This window comes from Colossoma macropomum, unplaced genomic scaffold (genome assembly GCF_904425465.1).
Source record: "Colossoma macropomum unplaced genomic scaffold, Colossoma_macropomum, whole genome shotgun sequence".
In the NCBI taxonomy this organism is placed as follows: Eukaryota; Metazoa; Chordata; class Actinopteri; order Characiformes; family Serrasalmidae; genus Colossoma; species Colossoma macropomum.
In genome coordinates, this window is record NW_023494803.1 from 33,504,468 (window position 1) to 33,519,317 (window position 14,850).

The following is a 14,850-nucleotide window of genomic DNA, read 5'->3' on the forward strand; positions in this document are numbered from 1 at the left end:
TTCAACTGTTTGAAGTCACCAGTGCTGAGTGGAAAAATATTGACTCTTCTTTCTGTAACAGGTTGTCTGCAAGTTTACCCACAAAACTTCAATATTTAAAGAAACCAAGGGGAAAATAGCCCACTTTAATGATTTGTTGTCAGGGCTAGTGAAACGTGATATATATATATATATTTTTTTTTTTTATGCTCTGCCCCCTTTTTTTAATGTATTATTATTATTATTATTATTTTGCCTGGGAATGTACTTCCTTGTACTTCCACACAACTCCATGGCGAACTAAACGTTTCTGCATGTCTTCTATTGTCATTAGGAGTTTTGCTTTGCATTTCTGGACTAAATATGAGCAATTTCCACATCTTGTCTTGACTTCTACAGTTTCCCTTAACTACCATTTCTTGATGACATTTTGGACAGAGGAAACTGAGAGCTGGAAATGTTTTGATTGATTGTTTTTTTTTTTAATCTTTCCTCTGCTTTATAGGCATGAATTGCTTCAATTTTCTGATCCACAGCCAGCAGCTTAGAATGCATGGTTGTTAAGTTTTAGTTTAGATTCATTTGCTTTCTGATCATTTGAATATGTTTATGATGCTGGCGTTGAAATTATTTGAACATTTTTGATCATATTGATTTCAACAAAGATTTGTAGTTGTGGAAATTAGCACAATCACACTGTCTGTTGTGAAATAGGATATGACATCATTACATGACAAAACTATGATCCCAAAACTGGTGTGAAGTTTGAACAAACCATTTTAAAGTTGCTGGGGATGACCTAGCAAGGAAAAGTATACTGTAAAGTATTTACTGCTTCTGGATCAAAATACTGAAAAACTTTAATTTATTATTTGGGTTTATTAATTAATTGATTGATTGGTTTATTTTCATGTGAAAATGCCAGATGCACTTTAGATAGTGCCAGCACTTAATTATGTACAGTTACATTCGGCACCCCTGGTCAAATGGCACGTTTTGTTGATTTTCCAAGTGACCCAAGGAATATAAACCTCTATAAAATGAGTATAATTATTTTTGTTTGTTTGTTTGTTTTGATGTCCCTCATTTACTTAGAGAGGTTAAACATTAATTGGGATCTATCTATAATAGGAGGGTTAATCAGTTAAGCACTCTGATTAAAGTAGAAGTAAAAGTATTACCACAAAATACAAGCTACAGGTACAACACTGCCCCCATCGTGTTTACATGGTAAATTGCACAGCAGAAGCAGATCATAAGATGAACGTTACTGTTACTTGACCATACATATACTATATGTATATGCATAAAGGATTATTCAGGAATGTGAGAACATCCACATCATTGTATGTGCTGTCCATACAAAGTCACCACAATGTCACCTGAACAAATGAGTTCTTCCAAGAGCCCTCAAGATAGAACAGCTCTGAACCTCTACACTGATTTAATTTCTACCCGAGCATTAAAGTAAAACTTGATGTGGTTTGTATACATCCTGAATCAGCTGTCAGACCAGATCACTTGAAAACTGCTGTGATAAAATGATTATTCTTTTATAGACTGTTCAGTGTTATTCCTGTCCCCTGATGAGATAAAAGCTCAAAAATAAAGACTGAGCATATAAATCTTTCTGCCTCTTATTTGTTATAGTTCTGGAGCACATTTCTGCAAATCACCTCTGAAGGCCAGGGTGTGCTCCGAGAGTGTTTGACATCACTCTCCTTTAGCAGTTACCAAATAACAAACATGTGACAAAAATACTATATAATGATATATACTATATCTGAGTTCCAGTGCAGTGTAAAAGGCAAGAGAATACAAATCAGATTCATGTTTCAGCTCTGAATTTTCTGATCTTAAGGGGAATAATGGACGCATGATCCATGTTATGATCCTGAATAAAAAAGAGTCTAGAAGTTGTTTGTTTCCCTCCCCCATATATTTCATTATAATGCTAGTCAGTAATTATCTGAGTGGTGGTCTTGTGGCTTGTTTTTTGAAACCTTAAAATGCTATTAACAGTAAATTACATATAAATACTTATTGATAATAAATTGGGGGGAGGGGGCACAACTCTGTTTTGTGTAATCAAACAGGTTTATGTACAAGATGCTTTTGTTTAGTTCAACTTCTGTATTCCTCTGCATGTAATGTCCAGATTTTTTTCAGCAATCTGACAGATATTTATCTAGAATTATTCTAAAAATGTTTTTTATACCGTAAACATAATTCTTTATGATGTTTTTTAATTACTGAGTGGGGATAAGTTACACCTTTACACTTATATTACTTTTTGTTTTTCTCATTTGTGGTTGTAGTGTAGCACCATTTTGAAGCATATAACCATGTTTTTATTAGTACACACACACGGGGAGCTGGAACGTATTCCAGCTGTCACAAGGCAGAAGGCAGGAAACACCATGGACAGTCGTTTTTATTTAGAAGATTCTTCATAAACATAGACATATACGCTGCCTCTTTTCACTTAGGTTTTCGCATATTCAGGTTGGAACACTCATCTTGTTCAGACAGCATACAATTCTATTAAACTATTATTTTTTATCACTTTTAAAGTGACTCTTGCAACGAGCCCCTCAGCACTTCTGGGGTTAGTTGTGACACTCACACTCATCCCGCTTTTGGCTGAATTGTTTATTAACAGTAGGTGCTTGAAACAGAGATAAAGTTTTATTTATAACAGAGATGTGTTGCATGCTTGCATAAAATATAAATATTGGTTAAATAAAATGATTATTATGAGCAACAATAAAATGAACAACTAAATGTATTAGGTTGTGCCATAGATATGTATCTTCAGACATGCTGGAGGTTTTTGTAGAAGAGGGAGGGCACTTGGAGCACTGTGCTTGACTCGCTGCACAGTAGTACACAGCACTGTCTTCAGCTGCTCTCAGTTTGGAGAGATGAAGAGTAGAGTGTTTGGCACCATCTCCAGAAACATTAAAGTGACCCTCGAAAGAGCTTTCAATTTTTGGATTTGTATTAGATACATATGCAATAAGTTTCAGGGAAGTGTTTCCAATGGATTGTTGATACCATAATATCATGTAGTAGGAGGGGATACTGTGGCTGCAGTTCAGTTCATGATATTGTCCTGGATGAATGAACAGCTCAGAGGGATTCTGATGAACATCTTTGTTTTGTGACTGACCTGGAAAAGAGAACAGGTTTTAGTGTGCAGTCCTGTATAGCAGAATATTTTGCTCTTCAGTGCTGCATGAAAGGCTTACTTGACACAGAGTGTAACACAGTCAGAATGATGAAGATCTGTCTCCTCATGCTGAAGATTTCTGCTTTAGAAATGAATGGAACTGCTTATTATTAGGGAAGATCCTCATAACATCAGTGACAAAAACCTGAGCAGGAGCTCCCCCAGTCTGTTATGGTTGTCACATCATGACAAGGCAAATATGTTTAGTTCCCTCCCACATTGCTGCCAGTGTATGCACATGATATGAAATCTTTTTATTGTATCTTAATTTAAGCAAACATAATCCAGCATGCCAGATGATGACTTATATAGCTTACTCAATATATACTCTCATGTGAAATGTAAGTACACCCCATGAAATTTTCTCTTTTTTTTAAACTAATGTGGACATATCAGTATTTTATCTTCAGTTAAACAGCATATGTATAGATAAATACATGTAATAGAATAAAAAAACCCTTGCAATTATTTATTTTTAAAAAAATCATTAACTGAAATGTCATTTTTGCCTTTGAAAAAGTATGTACACCCCTGGTTTCAGTAACTTGTATTGCCCCCTTTGCAGAAACAGCTCTATGTAGGCATTTCCTGTAATTGTCTACCAGTTTCTGACATCTACTGAGAGAAATTTTTGCCTATTCCTTGATACAGATGTTTTTTTAACTGTGCCATGTCTGAGGGCCTCCTTGAATAAGCAGCCCATTTCAAATCCCCCTACTAGCGATGTATTAATACCCATACTGGTATTTGGTATCAGGCCGACACCAGGCTCATTTACACAGTGTTACTGATCCTGTGACAGACACAAAGTTGGTCACTTTAAACTAATTGCCTTGGCATATTCCCGCCTAACTTATGCTGTGTGATTTTAGCCCATTTTACACACACAATCACACCTGCTTAATCACACCACTTCCCTAATGTGGGTGGAGATAAGTAGGCCAGCAAAACAGAACTAAAAAAAAACTGTATATGGTGACTTTACTCTGTTTTACAAAATAGAACAGAAGGTATAAACTGTAATACAGTGTTTTTTTCTTAAAATACTTGATGGTATGAGCAAACGTACAGTGTAAGTCACCAAAGAACAAGATTTCTAAAATCACAGTGTATTTGGATTTAGAGAGCATTCAATACAGCTCAACCAGCCAAACAACATACTTCAGACGTAAAGCTCTGCATGAGCTCTTCAGATGCGTTAGCTTCATCTCTGATTCCTGGTACTGTGCTACAGAGATTGTTGTTGCAAGGGACAGATTTAGGTTCAAACCTATGAATGCACTTTACTTAGAGCTGTATAGAAGCGCTTCTCTGACAAAGAACAAAACCCACTCTTCACCACTGCAGCACTACTCGATCAGAGGTAACCAACAATGCACGTCATGTAAAATCAGCTACATTTTAATGATTGAACCCATTAACATTCCAGGTTTATTTCATACTAAGGCTTATTATTCAGTAACTACACAGACTTAAATGCAACTAATGGAGCCATTCTTAGGTTATAGAAGTGTGTAATAAAACTTTGCCAGCAGGCCCGTGGCTTGTTAAGGGGTTAACTGTTAAGGTACATTGCACTCATTTACACTGGCAATTAATTCTAAGTAGTTTACTCACTACAGTATCAGACTCAGTATCGGTGAGTACTGAAAAATGTGTAGCCATACTTGTATTCTGTCTGAAAAATTGGTACTGATGCATCTTTACCCTCTACAACAATTTAGTGGGCTTCAGACATGGGCTTTGAGTTGGTCATTTCAAAACCCTCCATTTCCTTCTTTTTGAACCATTCTTTGGTGGATTTACTTGTATGCTTGGGATCATTATCCTGTTAGAATGTCCATTTCTTCAGCTTCAACTGTACAGATGGTGTCAAATTCTCCTCCTGCACTTTTTTGGTATGAAAGAGAATTCATAGCTGACTCTAAGATTGCAAGTTGGCCAGACCCTGAGGTGTCCCCAAACCATAACATTCCACCACCATGCTTTACAGTTGGTTGAGGTTCTTCTGTCTTTAGTTTCCACAAAACATAGCATCTGGTACTGGGGCCAACCAACTCTATCTTTGACTCGTATGTCCGTAACACATTGTTCCAGAAGTCTTGGTCCTTGCATGGTTATTCATTAGCAAGCTTTAGTTTTGCCCCAATGTTCTTTTTAGACAGGAGAGGCTACCTCCCGGCACACCTCCCATGTAGGTCAAATTTGTGCACTTTTACATCAACAATGGAAAGAGCCTCTTTAAGATGGAAATTGTGAGGTTCTTAGAGACTTTTTTTTAACATCTTACATTCTGCTCTTGGGATAAATTTGCTGTGGCAGCCTGACCTGGCAAGTTGGCAGTGATTTGAAAACTTGTAGATGTTTTTTTTTTTCCAGGCAGGCGACAGAATGACTGATTTCCAATATTTTCCAATATCTTCTTTAACTCCTTTCCAGAGTCATAGGCATCTACTATGTTCTTTGTAAGGCCTCAGAAAGCTCTTTTGGTCTAGACATGATGATACCACACACTCCAGTAACAAAGAGCAAACCAGATCAGATATCTGAGATAGTAATAAGAGAAGTTCCTCCACTGTGTAAATGCAGGCTTGATATCTGTATTTCTAAGTCTAAAAATGTTCCTATAAGAGAACAGAAGGCTCATGTTGACTCACTATATGGGTATATATCACTATATCAGTCAGACAGAGGGTGTTTGAGAGAAATTTATCCCAAATATTGTCAAAATATCTTACTTATTTTATTTATTGTACCACACTACCCTCTACAGGCATTCTCAATTTCTCCTTTTGTCTGTAAGATGCTTTTCACAATTTCAGTTTGTTTTTGTACAGCCTCCCCCTGTGGTTATGACACTGTGTTCTCTCACAGAGCAGAAATACACAGCACTGTCAGTAGAATCCAGATGTGTCACTGTTAATGATCCACTCTCAGCAACTGTTTTATCGGCTGTAAATTTCGTATCATTAAAGCCTTCTCCAAACTCCGGCTTTTGGCCATAGCTGACTGTGAAGGCAATAAACTTCATAGACTCTCCTTGATGCTGACGGTACCAGTACATCTCTCTGTAAGTTGATCCTTTTGTGTGTTCACAGTTGATCGTGGCTGATTGACCCATTTCTGCCCAGATTGTATTGGGCTGAATTACATCATTCGCTCCTGCAACACCTGTGGATAAACAGTAAATAAAGAACACCTGTGGATAAACAGTAAAGAAATATCTACTGAACAGATATTTCTCCAGTGTTTATTACTCTGTTGTGGTTCATAAGCAAGTGTAGCAGTTATATTTTTGAAGTAAGTGTCTTAAAAAGTACCTCTGAGCATTTTATTACCTTGGATCCAGCACAGTGACTGAAGCAGTATAATAATGCTTTTGATCATGTTGATTCTTGCTAAAGTTCTAAATGAACTAAAGTGGCAAAATGCAGGCTTGAGCTCTAAATACAGGATGTGACATCATAACAGTGGTTACAGCCATGTTATTAACTCCCTCCTTACATTCTGTGGCAGGAGGAAAGTGTGACAGCTTCATTATCCAAAACATACATCTAAATTCACACTAAAAATAGCAGCAGAATAACAGAACTTTCAATGACCAAAAACCAAAACCTTCAGAACAAGAAGATAAGACACATTACTGTTACTCTATTATTTCTGATATAAATTCACTGAAGTGAAATAGCTCCCTCTAGCTGACTAGATATTGCAAAGTGAAATGTTATAGTTTCTGTCAGAAATATAATAACATTCACTGACAGCATCAACACCAGCAGTGACACAATAGTAATCATTCATTTGGTCCAGTGTTTTTTCTAAAGTTCAATGTTTGACTAAAATCTGATATTATAAAATGTGAGCTAAGAAAAAACTTGGAAGCTGGTAGCAGAGGAATATACTACACTGTGATCTGCTGCAGAATACCTAATGATTAATAAACTTTCCTATTTACATCTGCATGATTTTTTGTCTCTATAGCCTCCTGTTGGACACTTTTGAGGTTGATGACCAAACTTTGGCAGCTGGATTCTGTTTCCACAGAGCTTTCTGCTACCTTTTTCTGTAGAGAGAACAAAGACTGGGCTCCTATCAGTCTGTATTACCCTTCACTTCATCATATTATTCATCATCTTCATACTTCCAGACATAACCAACTCTGAATGGTATAGCAGGCCAGTGGCCAGTTTTCAAATACTTGCTAGAGGCCCCTACTGGTCAAAAAATGTAGGCCTTTGTACCATGTAAAACACCTGCCTTGCATTTGTGACACTTACACCAGTAAAAGTCAACAAGAAATAATGGCTAATGTCAAATTCACTATCAATATCAAATAAAACAATATCAAATAAAAGATTTCTTGAAAATGCATCATGTTTATAAGAAACTCTTGACAGATATGGTGCTACTTTCTGCTTTGCCTTCTGTGTGTTTATAACGCTTATAGTGTTATTACTTGTACTACTTTTAATTAATTGATGTGTAACTGTGTCTGTAAGATGTCAATATATGGCAGAATATTATGCTACAGCTGGGTGACAGTGTCCTTTAAATGGGCAGTGAATGGGGTTTTAAAATTCAATTGGTTTGAACCCTGCCAGACTGAACCCATTCTCAAAACATTCCCTAAATGAGGCTTCGCATCATTATACATTACATAATTTCAGAAAATTAACACAAACATTGATTCAAGCTGAAAGTGACCCACATTCTTGACACATGCTTTCTGTGTTTTGACTTCTTTTTTGCTGAGACCTCTAGTGAACTGCTTTTTAGCATTCTTTTATAATTTAATACAAAGTTATTTATTACCATAATTAACATCAGTTTCATAGTTCCTTAGTGTTTGTCCTATTTTTGCTTTAATGACGGCATGCACTTGAACTGACATGGACTTTAATCACTAACAGTGATAAAAGTCTCTGAAAAATATATCACATCCACCTGAGAGTCATCTGGACACAAGCTTCAATGGAAGGACCTTTTTGTACGTAAAAGCCTTAACATGGCAACAAAGTCAAACATTGGACTGAATCTGGATAGTGACCTAGAAATAGTGCAGAATCCTGAACATTTCTTTTTCATTTTAGTTGTCATGTCATTTCTTGTTTTACAAACAAATCTATTGTTTATTTCCAGGATTAAGTGGAAACATTCCCAGATTTCCATAATGGTCTCAGATTTTAGGAACCCACTGTAATTTTGTCAGAGATGTCAGAACTTTGCATACAACTGTATAATCATGATTGTCTTACTCTCTGCAGTGATTAAGTAGGTGTACCAGAGTGTGCGTGTGAATAAGCTGATTAGAGCTTGGTTTTTGTTTTGGCAAGTGGCAGTATGTAGCACTGTGCCTCATAAGCTGCACAGATGTACATGGCACTGTCCTCAACTTGTCTTGCTTGGAGAACGTGTAGAGAAACTAATGACTGCCCATCTCCACTCACATTAAAATGACCCTCATATTCTGGTTCAATTGTTCTAAGAGTGGTCATTCTCACAAAACCAATGAGTTTCAGGCTGGTGTCTCCATGCGCTCGCTTATACCACAATATTGTATCATAGCTGGAGATGCTGTGGCTGCAGGAGAGGGTCACAGTCTTCTTAGGCAAACATAGAACATCAGCAGGACTTTGATGGACTTCTTTGCAAATCAGAGAACCTGGGCTGAAAACAAATATCAAACATACAATGTCCTTTTTCTGTAATTTTAATATATTTGTGATGCTGTAACTGATATTACCTGTGAGACAGAACACAGAGATAACGAGTTTAAAGAAAAATCTGACCATAGTGATTTAAACTGCCAAAAGAAAAGAAAGATACACAGTTGAACCAAATTAGTACAATGAACATATCCTCTCTCACTGCAGACAGTGAAATTATATGACATCATTATATGACAAAACTATGATCCCACCCACTGGTGTGAAATTTGAACCAACTGTGTAACCAATGAGCTAGCAAGGGAAAATACACTAAAATTTTACAAACTTTTAAATACTTTTTAAATACTTTGCTGTCAGATCAAAATATTGAAACAAAATTCTTCCTCTTCTTCTTCTTCTTCTTCTTCTTTTTATTATTATTATTATTATTATTATTATTATTATTATTGGTTGTTTGGGGTTTTTTTTGTACATCCTTTGAATTTGCCAGATGCACTTCACATTGTATGAACATTCCAGTATGTATACAGTTGTATGCAAAGATTTATGCACGCCTGGTCAAATTATGTGTTGTTGATTTACTAAGGGGAAAAAAGCTACCACATCCACACCTGCAATTTTAATGCATGATTACTGTTTATTTGCTGAATTTAACCTAAAAACAATTCATAACATGTGGCCTGTGCAAAAGTTATGGCATATTTTTTTCAGCTCAGCAAATAAATAGAAATTGTGCACTGTAGCTTACACAAGAAAAAAAGGCCATGTTTAAGTTTTTCCTTTGTAGATGGATGTGTTAACATGTATTAACTCATTTTCACATAGAAAATCACCAAAACATGTATTTGATTGAGGGTGTTCAAACTTTGCATATGACTGTATATGGATTAATAGAAAAGGTCCACATTGAACTGGAAAATAATCTTGTTACTTGCATGACATACTAATAATGTCTATGAATATGCAAGGTTTTGATGTGAAATGGACAGTTTGCTATAGAATAGTGAGACTGTAAGTTGGACAGAGGAAGACAGAGAGCTTTCAATAAGATCTCAGTCTCTTCAGCACTGTGTTAACATCCATAACAGAAGTTATTGTCACTGCATTGTCGTCCAGACTGATTTCTGAGAACTCTAGAATTCCGGTCTGAAGGCAATGACAGTAAATATATCAGTGAGTTTACTCATGTTGAGACTAAGCAAGAACAGTTTGAACAGAACAATATGATTCATAACCACTCTGATACAAGGTAAAAAGTCCCTGCAGTCTGGAAAACATTGTAACATCACAGCGTATGGTAACAACAGATCCAACACTGCCCCCTCTTGTGTACATAGTGAACTGCACAAGAAAAAGCAGACCTTAAGATTTACTTAACTTTTAATTCCATCTTTTAAGTTAATTTGCCATTCGTCCTCATCTTTGAATAAACATTTAATATGGTGTTACTAAAAGAGATATATGTCCAAACTGTTTTGATTCTGTTGCCACACAGTGGCTGCCTTACATGTACTATGTACATATAATACGTATTATAATGGCTCTGATTGAACTGAATATTGTCTGGTATGACTCAGTATGTTATAGAATTATGTCAGTTTATCTTATCATATAATTATACATTTCTCTGATTATTCCATCTTCATTTGTGGATATATGTTTGCAATACATTCACTTCTAACATGGCTTAGCAAGAACACAAGTGATGAGAACAAATGAGCTCTGCTTCTGCAAAATAATGGGAATGACCTCAGAAAGTGTCACTGCATCTACAGTCTTACTCATCAAACCTTTAGCAGTCTTTTTGGTGACTTCTGATGTGGTTAAGCAGTCTTTAGGTGAATAAGCTGATTAGAGTTGAGTTTTTGTTATGGCAACTGGGGACTTGCAGTACTGTGCATAAGAAGCTGCGCAGAAGTAAACAGCACTGTCCTCGACTTGTCTTGCTTGGAGAATGTGTAGAGAAACTAATGACTGCCCATCTCCACTCACATTAAAATGACCTTCATATTCTGGCTCAATTGTTCTAAGAGTGGTCATTCTCCTAAAACCAATGAGTTTCAGGCTGGTGTCTCCATGCGCTCGCTTATACCACAATATTGTATCATAGTTAGAGATGCTGTGGCTGCAGGAGAGGGTCGCAGTCTTCTTAGGCAAACACAGCACATCGGCAGGACTTTGATGAACTTCTTTGCAAATCAAAGAGCCTAGATCAAAAAGAAAGTGTTAAATAAAAAACATTGAATATTAATTGTCATTTTAGTATATTGATTATGCTAATACTTATATTACCTGAGAGACAGCATACAGAGAAAATGAGTTTAAAGAGAAATCGGATCATTTCTGGTGAAAGTTGAGCCAAATCAGTACAAGTAACATGTAACCTGGAACCATATTGTCTGTAGGGAGTGGAGATGACATCATCCTGTGACAAAACCATGTCCCCACCCACTGGTGTGAAATTTGATCCAATTGTTTTAAAGGTTCATTAGAGCACTACACAAAAGATACAGTACTCCCTATTATTTGCTGTATATAGCATAAGTCTAAGTAAGACGGACAAGAGGAGCGACAGATTCTGTTTTACAAAATGTGTTTGCAAAGCATTAAACACTGTTTTAGTGTACTTTTAAAAACAATCTGAAGAAAGCAAAACACACACATCCTGCATTCCCTCTGGTTCTTCATACTTAGTGAAAATAAGATACATAAGTAACTAGATCAATCTGAACAGATGTAGCCAATTTCACAAAACCAGAAAAACAAAATGGTTATTTCAAAGTATTAGCAGTGCAAAACTGAGATTATTGTTGTTTTTGTGGGGATCATAATGCACAATTATGTTTTACACGAGATGATGTTTCATATTTTATCTATTAATAAATCAGTGTATACAGCAAAGAAAAAATATAGTGCTGAACTAGAACCATGTGGAGAACAGTTCTCCAAGTTTAGTAGGTTTAGAAGGTTGAAAGGAAAGAGAAACACCTTATCACACTTAGAATAACACTCACCCCTTAAATTCCCAGGCTTTTTACATACTAAGGCCTATTATTCAGTAACTACAGGGACAATGCAGACTGGCTTAGTGGAAAAACATATCATTGTACATTGTATGAGTTACCAATGTTGAATGCAACTGACAAGAGTTCTGTCTGTGTGAAGTATTGTTGATGTTGGTGAACACAGGTGCAGGATTAACTGTGAGGGTGATGGTTAAAAAGGGTAACCACTAACAATGTGGTGTCCTCAGATACTCTTTTCTGAAAAAGCGAGAACGCCCCTCTTTGTTAGAGTTAGACCAGTGGTTCCCAACCTGGTACTTAGGCCCCCACAGACAATGCACATTTTTGCTCCAATCCAACTGCCAACCCATAGGGATGGGGGGAAATGTGCCTGAAGACCAGGCTGGGAACCACTGAGTTAGACAGTATGTTTGTTCCACCACTACCAGACTCTGCAACAGCTTCTTGCCTGAGGCAGTCAGACAAGTCAATGTATAGATGTGGACTGATCATACACTCCTCAACCATCACTCACACCTGCACTTTAAGTTCTTAAATCATAATCTTTGAATGCTGCTGTGGGACACCAATCCATGTATATTGTTTTGATGTCCTGTTTAGTTAGTGTGTATTTGTCATGCATATTTATTGTATCTGCACTCAATGTGGTGCTGTTGTGTGGTGCATTTTATTTCAGTGTATAAAGTTATACTAAAGAATGACAGTGAATACTGCTTGACTTGATTTGACTGGATTTGTTGCATTGTTCATATGATTGTCATCAACTCATGAGCTTTTCTCCCATACACATATTACACATGCAAGAACCTCAATGAGTTATTTTCCATGAAGAATTGATGTACAGAATATTTTTCCTTCATTTACTACTCTGAAACAACCAGCAAGCCATTGATAACCAAATATTTAAAATACATTTATTTTACACAAATTCTCTCATTTAAGCAACAATGACTGCATCATTATTATTTAGATGTATTTGAAGGACAATATAAAATGTAAAGAATGCTGAATCAGCATCCAGAAATACAGAATTATGCTGTCCCACGTCTCATGGAATGTGGCTGAACATGAACATGCAGCTGAGGGTTCATTTTGATTGTCGATTAGATGTGGTTTAGTGCAGCTGTACAGAGCTCAGCAGAGAAGATAAAGAGAGCTCATGAGTTTTTGTACTGAGATGTGGGTACTAACACTGCTGTGCTATAGGCTGCACAGAAGTAAACTGCAGCACTATCTGGTGAGAGGCTGGACACGTTCAGAACACTATGAAGTTTATTCGCTTTCCCACTGATTTTGACTTTGCCTCTGAAATTTGGCTCTAGATTTCCTGAATCGCCTACATGATATCCCATGAATGTTAATTCCTTGTTCTGAGCCTGTTTGTACCACAGAATGCGATCATAGCCTTGAATGTTGTGGGAACATCTAATTTCTGCAGATTGTCCTTGATTCTTGATGAGGTCAGTAGGAGTCTGCTGGACAGCTGATCCATCTGAAGAAGCTGTTGAGAGAGGGAGCATTACTAAAAACAATACGTCTTGTTAGACTCTTCTTATAACAAACATGAAGTTTATAAAGTAAGTCTCTGTATTACCTGTGACCAACAGCACCAGACTTAATATTTTGAGGATGGCTCGGAACATTGTGAGAAAGACCTGCTGTGAAAGACTGAGATGATCTTGTTTTCACAATCAGACTCACAGTCAGTGCCATTCACCCTGACTTCTACCAGCACAGAGGGCAGATTTAAAGTGTGGAAACACAGTGCCATCGTCAGGGCAAGAATAAACACTGCACCTGTTCACTTTACAACATACTAATGCCTCAGAATGAAAAAATAAATGCTGGAACACGACCCCCCACTGAACCTGATTTCAGTAATAAAGTTATTTTATCAGGGAGTGGATTTAATAACAGCACACTGACCATAAATGCTCTAATATCTAATGACAGTGAGGTATATTTCTGTGCAGCATCTACACAGTGTCTCACACATCCTCTCTCCTCTACAAAACTTTTTTTTTTAAACTGTTACCACAACACATAAGGCTTATCAGCTGTTGCACACACTTGTGTTTATTCATTCTTATGGAGAAGCTACACTATGACTTTCAAGACTGTTTGCATGTTGGATGCATATTAAATGAAACTGTCAGTGCCCATGTTAATTCATGCTTATAATTCTCAACATAACTTGAGCTGTTATTATCATAATTCTGACAAATAATAGTTTCATGCAGTGTTTTTTTTAATGATATAACTATAAAAGTCAGTATTAATCAATGGCTTTTCCTAGGACTTTATTATTTTCCTTCTTTAGTTTTTTAAAGCAGTTACTGTGTATTGTAAGTGTAGCTACAGCATTACTGAGGACGAAAAAAAATCCTCAGAATGGAGACATAGTAATGTTTTGAATACTTTAAATTAATATCTAACACTTAAAGTTACATAAGTGAGTTATATGATAAGTTTGATAAATGGGGTTAATTATTGGCACTAATACACATACAAATGAAAACATCCTTTCCTGTTGACAATTTATATAAAGGAAAAATAAGAGTGTGCATAAAAAGTATTTGTGTAAAGTGCAGAGTACAGCAGCCAGTTGAGAGGAAGCAGTACTGAAAATAACAGATAGATAGATAGATACATAGATAGATAGATAGATTCAACTTTGTCATCGCTCACGCATACAAGTACAAGACAATGAAATGCAGTTAGCATCTTCCAAAAGTGGAAATAGCAGCCCCGTGCAAAAACAAAAATTACAGTGCAACAGCAAAAATGTACAATTTATATGACAAGAATATGAATGTATATAATGAATATGATAAATCAATATATTAATTAACTATATAAATACTTCTTTGATAAACTGGCGACTTGTCCTGTCCTGTTTCCTGCCTTATACCCAATGTCCGCTGGGATGGGCACCAGCACCCCA